General features: G+C 45.0%; 1 protein-coding gene and 1 pseudogene across 2 annotated transcripts in view; both read right to left on the bottom strand.

Annotated features, from left to right (window-relative positions):
- Positions 1-13,713, bottom strand: part of Tmem108 (transmembrane protein 108) — a 365,991-nt gene that overhangs the window by 43,026 nt on the left and 309,252 nt on the right. The gene's annotated exons all lie outside the window — the stretch shown is intronic.
- On the bottom strand, positions 12,120-12,219 carry LOC115066909 (annotated as a pseudogene).

Genomic DNA, 13,713 nt, shown 5'->3' with positions numbered 1-13,713 from the left:
TTGCTGAATTGCTCAGTCCCTCTCCCATATCCATAAGAATGCTGTAACCTTTGACCAACTTCTTCAACCCCTTCTAAATACAAACTGTATATAAGGAAAGCTTACAGTTCAATAAAGTGGACCCTTGACAAGTGGACTTGCTTGGGCTCCGTCTCCTCTTTCTCGCCCGTTTTTCCTTTCAGGGAGTGGTCCCCCTCGAGCTTTACCTGTACAGGGTCCCCGCAGGCGGGGGCAGAAGACCCCAATCTTAGCTGAAGAAATATTGCCAACTGATTACTGCTAGGTGAGGAAGAGCTGATCTTCCTAAAACAAGGGGACTCTAGGTAGGCTGACTAGACCTCAGTGGATGGACGTGCGCTGGGGAACATCTGAGGACACTGACTTGACAGAGTGGGCATGGATGACAGAGTGTATGGGCTCCAGTGGAGGGTCTATGGGAGGGTGATGGTAGGGATGGGGGTATAAAGATGATTAAGATTGTTTGAGATATTCTCTATGAAATACACACAAATTCAATAAAAACAAATTTTAAAAAAAGACATAGAAGTGGAAGGGAGACTATTTTGGAGGAAGAGAGAGACTGGGGAGAGGTGAGGAGGAAGGATACAGGATAATGGAGGGGGTAAGTGTGAAGATGAAGGACCTGTGAACCTCAGGTCACATTTTTGACTCTTAGAAGTGGGAAAGAGGCGCCACGGACATCGTCCCACAATATGTAAACCTGGCTTTGCTCTCTGCCTCTCACACTTAATTTTAACTTACAGGCACCTCTACTCACAGCAGCAATGCCACTTTCATTGCTGTTCGGTGCATTTCCTCTGGGCATGGCATGACTACCAGCCAGCGTAAAGCAGAGGTGCTGTGGTGACCAAAGAAGACCTGGGTCTGCAGTATGGCAATGAGGTAAGCAGAATCCAGTGGACAGCTAGGCCGATGTGATGGCTGAGGTTGCTGATGTGGAAGGGGGGGCCAGTGTCATGAGACCCTCAAGTGAGATTCCGGGAACCACGCACTCCTGGCGCTGGCTTGCACTTGGTCACGAGAGGTGCTAGAGGATACAGCAGGCTGAAGATTTTCTTGGGTTTGAGGTTCTCCAGTGCTTCCACTTTTTGTGAGTTGCCCATACTCCTGTAAACAACCCCAGTAAACTCACTGGTTCACCAGGCTGGGCTTAGATGCCATCCTTTGTTTGATCTGTTGCCTACCTGGGATGAATAGACATTTCTTTATATCACTCTTGGAAAAGTCATAGAGCACTTGGTGCCTGAACGGTGTGTGTGCGTGCGTGTGTGTGTGTGCGTGTGTGAAATAATCAAATCAAAGATGAATGAGGTGGGGTATTGTAGTGGAAATCTCAGGGTATCTATGTTTCCCCTGTGGTACGCAAAGGCAAACCTCCTTGCTACAGTGGTAGATGTGTGGCTCCAGTTACAGGTGATGACTGAGCTGAGCAGTCCATACAAAAGGAATTTGCCTGCATAAGACAAGAATAACCAAGGGGAAAGGATATGTACATGTGTCCTCCAAGTTTACTTCTGATTTGGCAAGAGAGAATGAGATGGAAGCCCTGGCTTGCTGTTTCTTAGGGTGCCAGTGGGCATAAAGGAAAGAGTACCAAATAGATCGATGCTAAATAGCCCCTCTTGGGATCCCAAGCTTGGAGTTCTTGGGAAGAATCAGACAGTAAGGAGGGAGAGAATAAGGTAAAAATGATAGTGAGGGAACTGGGCATGAGAGAAGTAGTATTTGAAACTCCGTTCACCAAGCCAGGCAAGAGGACTGTGTTCACTGGCACAGTAGGGAGCCTGGGACTGGTATGGGCCTTAGTGGCCTTCCTGAGTCCACTGATGGGACATGGACATGAGGTAAGAGAGGCTCTGGCAGAGCCAGATGACTTAGGCATGTAAATTGGGTTTGTAAGTGCTAAAGTAATGAAGAGGAAATGAAGAAAAGGAAAAGTTAACAGTGGCCTGTGTGAGTCACTCAAAAGCAGATGTGGCAAGGTTTGTATTGAGCCAGAGTTCATGAAAAAACAAAACAAAACAAAACAAAAACAAAACAAAAGCCAAAGGCCAAACGCTGTTGCTAAGAGCCTCTAGAAGAGACTGCTCCACAGTTCACCAAAAGAGTGACTCTCCACTGCACCCCTTGCTGTGGAGGAAGGTGATCCTGAAGGGTGGCAAGCTGTTCTCCTAATGAGGTGATCCAAGTTGGCTGCAGATGAGGGCCATGCAGAGTGACTGGAGGCCCCATATTGAGTTACGGATTTAGTGGTCCCCACTTAATGGGCTTATTTGGGCTTTGGTAGAATCGGGAGCTGAGCATACCTTAATTCATGGCAAGCCCTCAAAGCATCAGGGCAACAGACAACAGTGGACAGACAGAGAATTAGAGTAGATAATATGTGAGAAAGCCTGATCTTGTCCTGGGATGGGCAATTATCCTTCTCACCCAGTATACTGTGCACATTTCTCACCTGAAAGGAAACATACTAGGGATGGATGTACTGCTGGAACATACCCCACATATCATTAAGACCCACATAAAGTTTTGAGTCCCAAGTGCCTGGAGGAAATAGCAGCCTTATGAAACTGAGAGATTATTTGCCCAGCTCAAAGCCCTTTTAACAGCCTGGTGCAATCAGTAAAGAAGCCAGACTGCTCATGGAGAATGACTGCAGATTACAGAGCGCTAAATAAAGTAGCACCCCCATTCACACCATTCTTCCCACTAATGCTCCTTTGACAGAACTGATACCAGTGAGAAGATCTTTTCACGTTGTATTGGATATTGTAAACTTTAAATCTCGTTAGCCACCCAAGACCAATTCACATTTTCTTGCTGCAGATGTAGCAGACCCTCAGAGATGCTGCGTGCTTTCTGTAAAAGGGTTCATTACATAGATAATATTTTGTAAAACTCCGAGTGTCTTAAAGATTTAGAAAAGCATCTGGAAAAATAGTAAAAGCATCAGTTGAGGAATTTAAATGCAGAAGGCACTTGGTGAAAAAGGTCTCACACACACACAGAAGTCATGATTAATGACCTGGGGTGCACAATATCTTAATAACCACTGACTATTTTCAGAGTTAATATTAGCTGTCAACTTGACACAGCACAGGATTATCAGAAGGAGTCTCAGTTGGGAGAGTGCCTCAATCAGACTGGCCTAAGGGCATGTATGTAGGGACATTTTCTTGATTGCTAACTGATGTAGGATGGTCCAGCCCACTGTGGGTGGTACCATCCCTAGGCAGGGGTCTGGGCTGTATAAGAAAGCTAGCTGAGCAGAAGCTAGGGAGTGAGTCAGTAAGCGGCATTCCTCCACAGATTCTGCTTCAGTTCTGGCTTGAGCTTCTTCCCTGAATTCCTCAATGATGAATTAGAACCTGGAAGTATAAGCCAAATAAACCCTTTCCTCCCTAAGTTGCTTTTGGTAATGGTGTTTATTACAGCAACAGAAAAGAAACTACGACAGCTACAGAGGCACTCAAAAAAGTCACACCATGCAAGCTATTGCCATTGATGTTGGCTGCACACCAGAATTAGTGAGTTTTCCTGTTGCTGACAATATTGCATATTCTAGTTGTAGGGCATGGAGAAATGAGGCTGGGACTAAGTTGGAAGCACCCTCCCTAATAGATGCTCTTCATAGTGCTAGAAAGTGCTATGCAATTATCTGGGAGAGAATGGTTCTGATCAGTTATGGATATCATGCTATCAGCATGCCAGGCAAGATGTGCCCTGCTGCTGTAAAAGTGGCATTATTGTTATGGGTGCAACCAACCACTTTCTGATTGGCTTTAAGGCCTAGTCCATGGGAAGGAACTCATGTTTGGTACTTTAAACCAGGGAGAATATCTGTGTCTGTGAAAATCATAGGTCTTAATGGGAAAGGTTCTGCATTTGTTTTGTTAAATGGCTGTGATATGCTTGTCAAACTGCCTTCTAAACATTTGTGCTTACACCTGTAGATTAGCTGCTGTCAGCCACAGTCAAAGGAAACTTCTTTTTATAGTTAGCAGCAGCTGTGATTGTCACTCATAACCATTCAAACCATTCAAAGTACTGAGAATAAGTTGCTGTGGATTCTACTCTTACTGTGGCAAAACAGTCCAATGCTCAGAAAAAAAAAATCACACATGTAAAATCATCCTATATGAGATTCAGGGTACATTGTAGAAAAGGTCAGAAAGAATTAAGAGGGCTCCACAGATAAGAGTGTTTTCTGCACAAGCATGCAGAGCTGAGTTTGATTCCCATCTCTCATGAAAAAGCCAGGCACAGCCACATGCACCTATAACCCCAACTTTAACTGTGGGGGTGGAAATGAGAGGTCTGCTGGGTGTGCTGGCCATTAGGTGAGAGACCTTGTTTAAAGGAATCAGGCAGAGAGTGGTAGAGCAGGACATATGATGTAACCACATGTATGGGCTCTGGCATCTGTGCACACACACCTTCACATATACCACACACCAAAAGATAAAAAGAAGGAAATAAAAAACATTAAGAGAAAATAAATAATGAAGAGAAGCATGTAAGAGTTGACGGAAGGAGTGGGCTTGGTGTAGCTATTTCCTCCAGCCATGACAAGACCATCAGCCATAATTAAGCTGATACTGATAGAAGACTGGCTCATTTTCATGTTGATGAAACTAGCTAGCAAAACAATACAGCTGACAATTAGTCTATGGTCATGGTATTGAGGCTGCTAATAATGCTCTTGTTTAAGGAAGGAAGAGGACCAAAAGACTCCCACCCAACATTTCAGTCATTTCTCCCTCTTGCCCCAGCGGCACGAGGTCTTAGGGACGCTCAAGACTGGAAGTTATCATCCTTCAAAGGTGCAGCTTTTTGAGCTGCCATTCTCCTTTAGGTAACCCCAACAGACTCATCATTTCTCCAGGCTGAACTTGGATAGAATCTTCTTTTGATCTGTCAGTGTTCTCTCAATCTTGGCAATTTTAACATAGTTAAATGTACACTTCCCATATGTCCCAGTACGTCCACCTTTAGGTTTTTACTTAAGATAAATGAAAACAAATGTCCACACAAAGACTTGTAAACAAATGTTCATACAGCTTCATGCATAACAGTCCAAACCTGTCCATGGCAGCTTCATAAGAAACCGGAAACGATTCAAATGTTTGTCATCAGATGATGGACCATGGCCATGTAATGGAATACTGCTCAGCAGTTAAGAAGAAAGAGGAGGGAGGAAGAAAAGGAAGAGGAGAAGGAGGAGGAGGAGGAGGAGGAGGAGGAGGGAGGAGGAGGTGGAAAGGAGAGGGAAGAAGAGGAAGAAGGAAGGAGAAGGGAGGAGGAAACCACAGATAACACAACAAAGGGATAAAGTTCAAATGGATAAACGTCACAGATACTATAATGAATAGAATCCAGTCACAGAGGACTAGAATTCCACTTATATGAAAAATATGTAATAGCTTTAGTGACTTACTTAGGTGAAGGGGGCAATTCATTTGACTACAGAGTACAACAGGGGAAGTTTATGGGGAGATGTCAGTGACTGAAACGTGTATTCATTTGTCAAACTCAGCAAAGCCTATAATTAAAATGGTGGTTTTTACTGCATATAAATCATGCCTTAATAAAGCGAATTAAAAAACAAAACTTCTCTTGGGCTTGGAGAGGTGGGTAAGGAGCTAAGAGCACTTGCTGCTCTTGCATAAGACCTGGGTTTAGGTCTTCCTAGCACCCACATAGTGGCTCACAACCACCTACAACTCCAGTTCCAGGAGATCCAATGCCTTTTTCTGGCTTCCACACACACTGCATGTACATGGTGCATATACAATACACACAGACAAACACTTAAACACATGAAAGTAAATAAACCTTAGAAAAGTTCCCTCTTAATCACTCAAAAGGGAGCTATGAAGAAAGGACTACTCAATAATTGGGCAACAGGGTAATGTCAGTACGATCATAAATAGAATAAATCTCTGCCCTCAAATGTGGGGGCTCCCCAAACAACACAGAGAAATGAGCAGGCTCATAGAAAGGAACGGAGAAATGAAAGTCAGTAGGGATGAAGGGGACATCTGGTCCTTAAACTTCAAGGTCCTTAAACCCACCATGCTGGAAGAGCTTGTTCACCATGATTACGGCTGGTGACATTTCTCCCTCTGCGGTACACTATCTCCACTAGTGTACTCTCTGTATCTGAGACTGTGCCAATTCCAGGCCGGAAGCCACTCTGGGTATACTAGCTGTGGAAAAATAAGCAGCATACCTGACTGCTTCACAGCCTTAAGAGATTGCCTGGAATGGGCTGTCTCCAACTTATAAACGACTGTATTCCAAAGTAGAAGACAATAAAGAAAGTATTTGACCCTTAAAACTCATTTCCTGATTAAAACAATATTGTGGATGATTGAAAAGAAAGCAAAGCAAAAAAAGACCAATCTCTAAGAACTCACCAGCACATCACAACCTCATCTAACCCGAGGCTCCTGGTCTTCTTTGTTCCTTGATGAAAGCCAAGTGTGTTTTCACGTGAAGCATTAAGAGTCTGCTGACCCTAATGGAAAGTTAGCCTTCCAATTTCAGATGAAAAGACCTAGTGGTCATTTCTGCATCCAGGTGTCCACGTGGAGTCATGTGGAGTTCAACATGCTTCTAGGCTGGGGTACAGACCCACCGAGTACTGCAGCATAAGCATGGGGGCTGGGCAACATGAGAACATGCAGCTCAGAGAGCTGTGCACAGTCCTGGGCTTGCAGCTCGGCCCCACCGCCTACCAGCTGTGAAATCCTAGGCAAACTACCTAAGCCTTCTGTGTGCTTCCTCATGTGTACGATAGCTAGTTTAAAGTTATCAAGGGCTGGAGAGATGGCACAGGGGTTAAGAGCACTGACTGCTCTTCCAGAGGACCTGGTTTTGGTTTCCAATACCCACATGGTGGCTAACAACAATCTGTAACTCCAGTTCCAGGAGATCTGACACTCTCTTCTGTCCTCCACTGGCACTGTATGACACAGGTGCATTTGCATACATGCAGGTAATATACTCATAGACACATAAAATAAAAACAATAAATATAATACTTTAAAAAATGCCCAACTGTTTTCTAAAGTACTCAACTATTTTACATTTCTGTTTTAAGATTTGGTTGTTGATAGACAGGTTGATTGACTGACTGGACAGTTTTATTAGCACGATCTAGAAGTCAATTGAGAAAATGAGCACAGAAAGAGCTCCCTCCTCGCCTCCCCTCTGCAGAGCCGTCTATTCCCTCACAGACCTCACATACACGTCACCCTTCTGTTTTACCCATGAGTGTGCTCTGGATGGACCTGGCTTTTTTCATAGCAATATATCTTGAATACTGTTAAGGAGTCATTTTCCCAAGTGTGTCTGTTCTGAGCTCTCCCCCTTAGACTAAGAAAAGAGTTCCCAAATAAACCTGAGGGAAAAGAAGGCCTGCTGCGGCTACCCCCAAGAAACACCATGTACATGAGTTTATTGAAGGCTCTGACAGGTCCTGGGATTGAGACTATTATGTGGCTATAAACCAGGAGGCAACAGACTTCTGTAAAGGGCCAGGCAATGAGCAGTTTTAGGCTGGCCCCTGCTGTGCTCAGTTCAGCCACTGTAGCACAAAGGCAGCCATGGATATGACGTGAATGAAGGGGGCTGGCTGTGTTTCAATAAACCTTTATTTGCAGAAAGAGGTGCAGGCTGCCATGGGCAGCTCCTTATCTAGAGGTCAACAGAATTTGAGAAAGGAAAAGTTCCAGTTACCCCCCAGAGTGATTTTCAAAGGCTCACCATCTGTGGTAGTGTCTTCTCCCCCTACAAGTCCCTTCCACCTCAATGAATCTGCCACCACAGGGCTCAGAAGAGGGACAGGAAAGGAGGGGAAGAGCAGACTAATGGGCATAGAAGGGGAGAAGGGCGCAGCAGATACCTCAGAGTACAGGCCAAGGACAGTAAGTGTCAAGAGCTGAAGGAACCACGGCTCTACTGGAAACCACTTCACCCCTCCTCTCCTCCCCATGCCCAGAGCATCCACCTGGAGCTGGTGCCATGTTTCACATTCACATTAAATAAGCACCCCATGATTGAATGGAGGCTTTGGGACAGGGGCTTCGGCTTCACCATCCGAGAGACTTCACACTTCAGTCTTTTCATTCTAGGGCCTAGTGAAATCTTGGCTGTCCACATCAAACAGGATGAGTGAGTTGGGGCTATATACAATTTGATTCTGAGAGTGAATTATGTTTTTTCATACAACCTTTAGCTGATAGATGTAACTTTTTAAATGAAATTTTAGCTCTCTGTTAGAAGCAACTGTTAGATATATGCACTACTGGGGGTGGTGAGATGGCTCAGGGGTTAACAGCACTGGCTGCTCTTGTAAAGACCCAAGTTCAGTTCCCAGCACCCACATGGCAGCTAACAACTGTTCCTAACTTTAGTTCCAGAGGACCTAATGTCACACATGGTGCACTTAAAATACATGTAGGGGGCTGGAGAAATGGCTCTGTGGTTAAAAGCTCTGGCTGCTCTTTCAGAGGACCTGTGTTTGCATTCCAGCATCCACACTGTGTCTAACAACCATCCTCAACCCCAGTTCCAGAGGATCTGATGCTCTCTTCTGACCTCCATGAGCATTGCACGACACGGGTACACTTACATGCATGTAGGCAAACCACTTACATGTATAAAATAAAAATAAATAAATTAAAAAAATAAAATGCGTGCAAACAAAACACTCATACACATAAAAATAAATTTAAAAACATGCACTATTTTTTATGTAACAGCTGGAATGAGAGAAAAAAAAATCCTGCTGATTAAATTATGACACAGTGCTTTCTTACACTTACAATTTTTACTCTCCATTTATCGAAAGAGCTCCTTTTGGCCTGTCTAGACAGTTTTATCACACATTCCTGCTGCCTCCCCTCACAGCACATGGTGTGTAACTCCCAATCCTTTTTTGAGTATCTTCTTTCCTTTGGTCCCATGTGAAACCTGGCTGTTCGTCTGGACTATGGGATGGAGACCATTCTTCCGTCGAGCATTTGTTCCACAGGCCTCACACTCCTGCTCTGCTACCCTGCTTGAGGCTCCTCAGCAGACAGGGCTTTGTGCTGAGTCACAGGAGATATTTGTGGAAGCTTTAGAAACAGGAGCTGTGGAGATGGCTCAGTTGGTGAAGTGGTTACTGTACCAGCATGGGGATCTGAATCTGGATCCCCAGCACCCAAGCAAAAAGGGCAGTACGGCAGAGCACACCTGTAATCCAGCACTGGGAAGATAAAGGCAGGGGGATCCCCAGAACTTGCTGGCCCATGAGGCTAGCCAACGGGCAAGTTCCAGGTCCAATGAGGGACCCTATCTCAAAAAACAAGGTAGAGAGCCACTGAGAAAGACATTCAACCACTGGCTTCCACATGTACCGGTGGGCACACAAATGAATGCACATGCGTGTGCACGCACACACGTGTGCCATTAAACACATACAGTGCCTCAAACAGAGAGATAAAGAGAACAGCTTCCACTGGCCTTTACCCACATGGTCAATGACAAGTATATCTCAAGTATGGTCTGGCTAAGAGGGACCATGGCATGCACCCTGGTTTCAGATATATTAAAATGAACCAAAGTTTCTCTAGCAACATACAGATGAATGTGTGTTCTTAATTAAACAAGATCCAAAATTTGAACTTTAGGGGGTTTAAAACAAAACAAAACCAATGCCTTCAAGTAGAAGGTAGCAGCTGTCCTTTGAACAATCAGCCCCAAACTCTGAGGTGATATTCAGATTCTCCTGGCTGCATGGTTGTGCCCTGGAGGGAAACAGGTTTAACTCTGGGGTTCCTGCAGGTACTAACTTAGAACAATCCACAAAACTCTATCTTTTCATACGTCCACCCTCCCCCCTCCCTTTCTATGAGCTCAAAAAGGATCTTGGTTTGCATAATGAATTATGCATAAGCGTGTGAGGTGCTGATCATTTTGAAGTAAGAAAATCAAAATTGAAATATAACTAGTGTTTAAAAAGCATGTGCTTAGCACATGTGCCAAAAGAATGTGTAAAGGAAAAAGCCAAATTAGAAATTTATGTCCATGTAAAAAAAATGGTTCTATGACATTTAAAGTAAAGATCTGACAGGCTCCTGCCACCAGCTATGGATGCTGTCTGGCTCCTTAAGCCATTGTCTAAGCTGGGCTTGCCAGGGTTTGCGTGGCAGGGTGTGGGCGAGGGGTCTAGGGAAGGCAGGTGCTGGTACTGGTGTGAAGGAAAGGCATCATGCTGTTCCCGGGAGCCTTGTCTCTGGGTCAGGAGTTTCAGAATCATTTCCAGGTCAGATGTTCATGATAGGACTCAGGTCCTTTTAGCTCCAATCCCTGCTCTGTCCATCTTATACTGACTTGGCTGGACTCCAACATACAAACCCTAATGTTTTTGCTTTGTATAGCTCTCTGTAGCGAACCAGGGTCCTGATGAAGCTCCCCTGGAGATAGGGCTGAGCTGTGTGATGCTCTGGATGCTAGCTCACTCCTCTAGGCCCCTGAAACATGGTTGGAGTCTGCCAGATACTTGACTAGATCTAAGGGGAGGCTCCACATCAGTGTGGGTCCCTAGTTGTACCCAGTTGGGTTGGATCACTGGCACATGGCTAATGTGATGGCTACCATGTTTTCACTGCAGACACAGAGGGCCAACGTGAGTTTGTGATGGATGCCTTCCATGGTTTTCCAAAGGCTGCAGGGTGGTTTACTACAGAACAGGCACCAACAACAGTAAGTCTTGTGACAAACATGGAGACTGAGTCTTCCCAGAGGAAAAAGACTAAATGGTCAGCAAAAGCAGATCCAAAGCAAATGTGCTGGAGAGGACCAAGTGGTCTCATTGTTATGCAACCTTAAAGGACACCAGCAGACCAAAGGTCACAGCATGCAAATGCTTCCAGAGGGTCAAGGGACAAGGTTCAGGGGGGTCTCATGCCTCTTCTGTGCTCATGAAGGCAAGTTTGGGCAAATAGGTTCTGTGATCAGACCAGAGAAGAAGCAAAACAGTTCTTTCTCTGGAAGGGAGTGGCTGCACAAAGACATTAAGGAAGAGGAGGGTTCTTGGTTCGTTCCTAACCTGCCTCCCTGGGTGGAAGCTTAAAAGCGACCATTTTTACACATCTTTCTCCCAGTTCAGATCTCACATCCTGATCTTCCTCTCTCAGTCCAGAAAGCATGAGGGTAACAGGGTTGGGTCAGACTGTATACCCACACCACGTTAACATCTGTGATGGTTAATGTTGCCCGCTTGACAGGATCTAGAATAATCTAGGGTTCATTAAGGTGAGAAGACCTACCCTAACTGTGGGCAGCACCATCTATGGGCTGGGGCTGTTGACTGAATGAAAAGGAGAAAGTGAGTTGAGCACCAACATGCATCTCTCTCAGCTTCCTGACTATGGATGATGAAAAGTGACCAGTTGCCTTATGTCCCTGATGCCATAGCCTTCCATCACGATTACTGTACCCTCAAGCTGTGACCCAGAATCAACCCTTCTTAAGTTGTTGCTGTTAGGCATTTTGTTGTAGCAGAGAAAATGAACTACTCCAAGGTCCTAATTTGTTGGGTGAGAGATGGGGTGAGGGGATGTCTGGTACAGGTGCAGACATGCTTGGCATGGGTCCATGGCTTCCCTCTCCCTAGAGGGTAGGACCTTCATGGGACCTGAAATCATGCTGGATTTCTGCTATGCCACCACTGTTGTGGGCTCTAATCTTATGTCTTCATTCTGGAAGACTAACAATTCCCATGTTTCCATGAAGTGAGTAATATTTAATATTTACAAAGAACAGGCTCTCCTGACTCAAGACAAAATCACTGTCTACAACTTCACCTTCTGTAGGAGGTGGACAAAGGAAGGCAGCATTATCAGTAGCCAGATACTCCTGAATGCTGCCTTTATTTTCACTTTCCAGTGTTCTAGAAAGAGGCTCTCTTCCACCTCAGCATGCCAATTTAATAATTTAATGTTATGCTCAACTTTTTTTTTTGAGACAGGGTCTCATGTATTCCACGTTGACCTCAAACTTGCTATGTTACCAAAGCCGGCCTTGACCTCCTGAGCCGCTTGTCTAAAAATATGGAACACTTCCCTGATTTGTGTGTCATCAATTCACAGCAGCCATGCCAGTCTTTGCATTGTTCCATTTTCAGTATATGCCACTCAAGTGAGCACCACCCAGTGTCATTTCACAGCTCAGATTCTCACTGGCCTCCTTCAGCTTCAAGAGGAATTTCAAGGTCAAGATCACTAGGTGGTAAGTGGTTCTGATGCCAGAGGTATATATTTGGTCTCTGTCCCTTTCATGGATGGCCTCAGTATGAGGGCTGGTTGCCAGGGAAAACAGCCAAGTGATTCTAGAGCTGGAACTTTCAGCGTCCATCCTCCACCTCTGCAGAGGCAAGGAGGGCTAGAGGATGAGTTCAAGCAGCACACGGAGGAAACTGGCATGCTTGGTTTCTCAAAGCTTTGGGAAAAGCACCTTTGGGAGATGAAGCCAGACTTTACAGGGGAAGAAATTCAATGATGCAGGTGCCTATCTTTCTACAGCTTTCTCCTACTACCTATACCTTCACATCAACAAAACCAAGGGTCACCACTGATGCTTTTATCTACTCTACTTTTTGTGTATGTGTGTGGGCCCACATGTGCCATGGCATACATATGAAGGTCAGAAGAGGACGTGTGGGAGTCAGTTCTTTTTTTTTTTTTCCCCCACCATGTAGGTTCCAGAAAGTCAACTCAGGTCATTAGGCTTGGCAGCATGTGCCTTTACCAACTGAGTCATCTCACCAGCCACATGCTGTTTTATAACTCTTTTTTCATTTGATTTGAAAGATACACAGCACATTCAAGTGGAGAATACACAGGCTTTGTAATTAGACAAGTTGAGGAACACTGGATGCCAATGTCATTAGTTCTCTCCTCTGGGTCCCCAGGGGGAACCTCTAGTCTCCCCTCAGGGGGCTGGCCATGAGCATTTGGGAAGCAAGCAGAAGGAGAGGCCAGAGTCTCAGCAGTCAATGTGTGAACTTCTCTTTATCACCTGACTTCTACATATGGTGCCTGTTGGTACCCAGGTGTCCCTTGTACTTTATCGTCTGTAGAGTGGCTCTTCAGTCTTCTTTACAGGTAAGGGTGTATAGATTTTCTGCTGTAAGGATGGTGGGAAGGAGGTAGGAAGTAAGGTCAGACCATGAGTTATAGGAAGGCTGGTTCCAGGACTCTAGCAACCCAAATAGACCACTTATTAGATGGTCCCTCGGACTGTACAACCCTCTGTATTAAAAGTTAATGCACATGGACTGCATCTCATGCATATGATTATAACAAAGAGGATTGTGAGATGGCCCATGTGCAGTAAACATATTGTTATATAACCTAGAGATGCCAATTATTTTCAGTCAAAGAAAGGTCCACCCCTTCAGGGTACCCTTTCCTTTTGTTTGCAACTGAAAGCTCCTAGACTGGGAAACAGGAGCTCTTGAGCTAGGGTCTCCTCTATCCACTTCACCGTGTGGAGCGTACTTTTTAGCTCACTTTTATTTTTAATAGATCTACACTTTTACTGTTGCTTTTCTGTTTCTTGTTCAGTTTGTTGTTTGAGACACAAAGACCTTGAGCATCATGCCACGGAAGGCCTTTGTCTTCTCCGGGAACAGGAAGG

This window comes from Nannospalax galili, unplaced genomic scaffold (assembly GCF_000622305.1).
Source record: "Nannospalax galili isolate Female #2095 unplaced genomic scaffold, S.galili_v1.0 scaffold584, whole genome shotgun sequence".
NCBI lineage: Eukaryota > Metazoa > Chordata > Mammalia > Rodentia > Spalacidae > Nannospalax > Nannospalax galili.
Note: the sequence above shows the minus strand (reverse complement) of the source record. Positions and strands in the feature narration are given on the sequence as shown.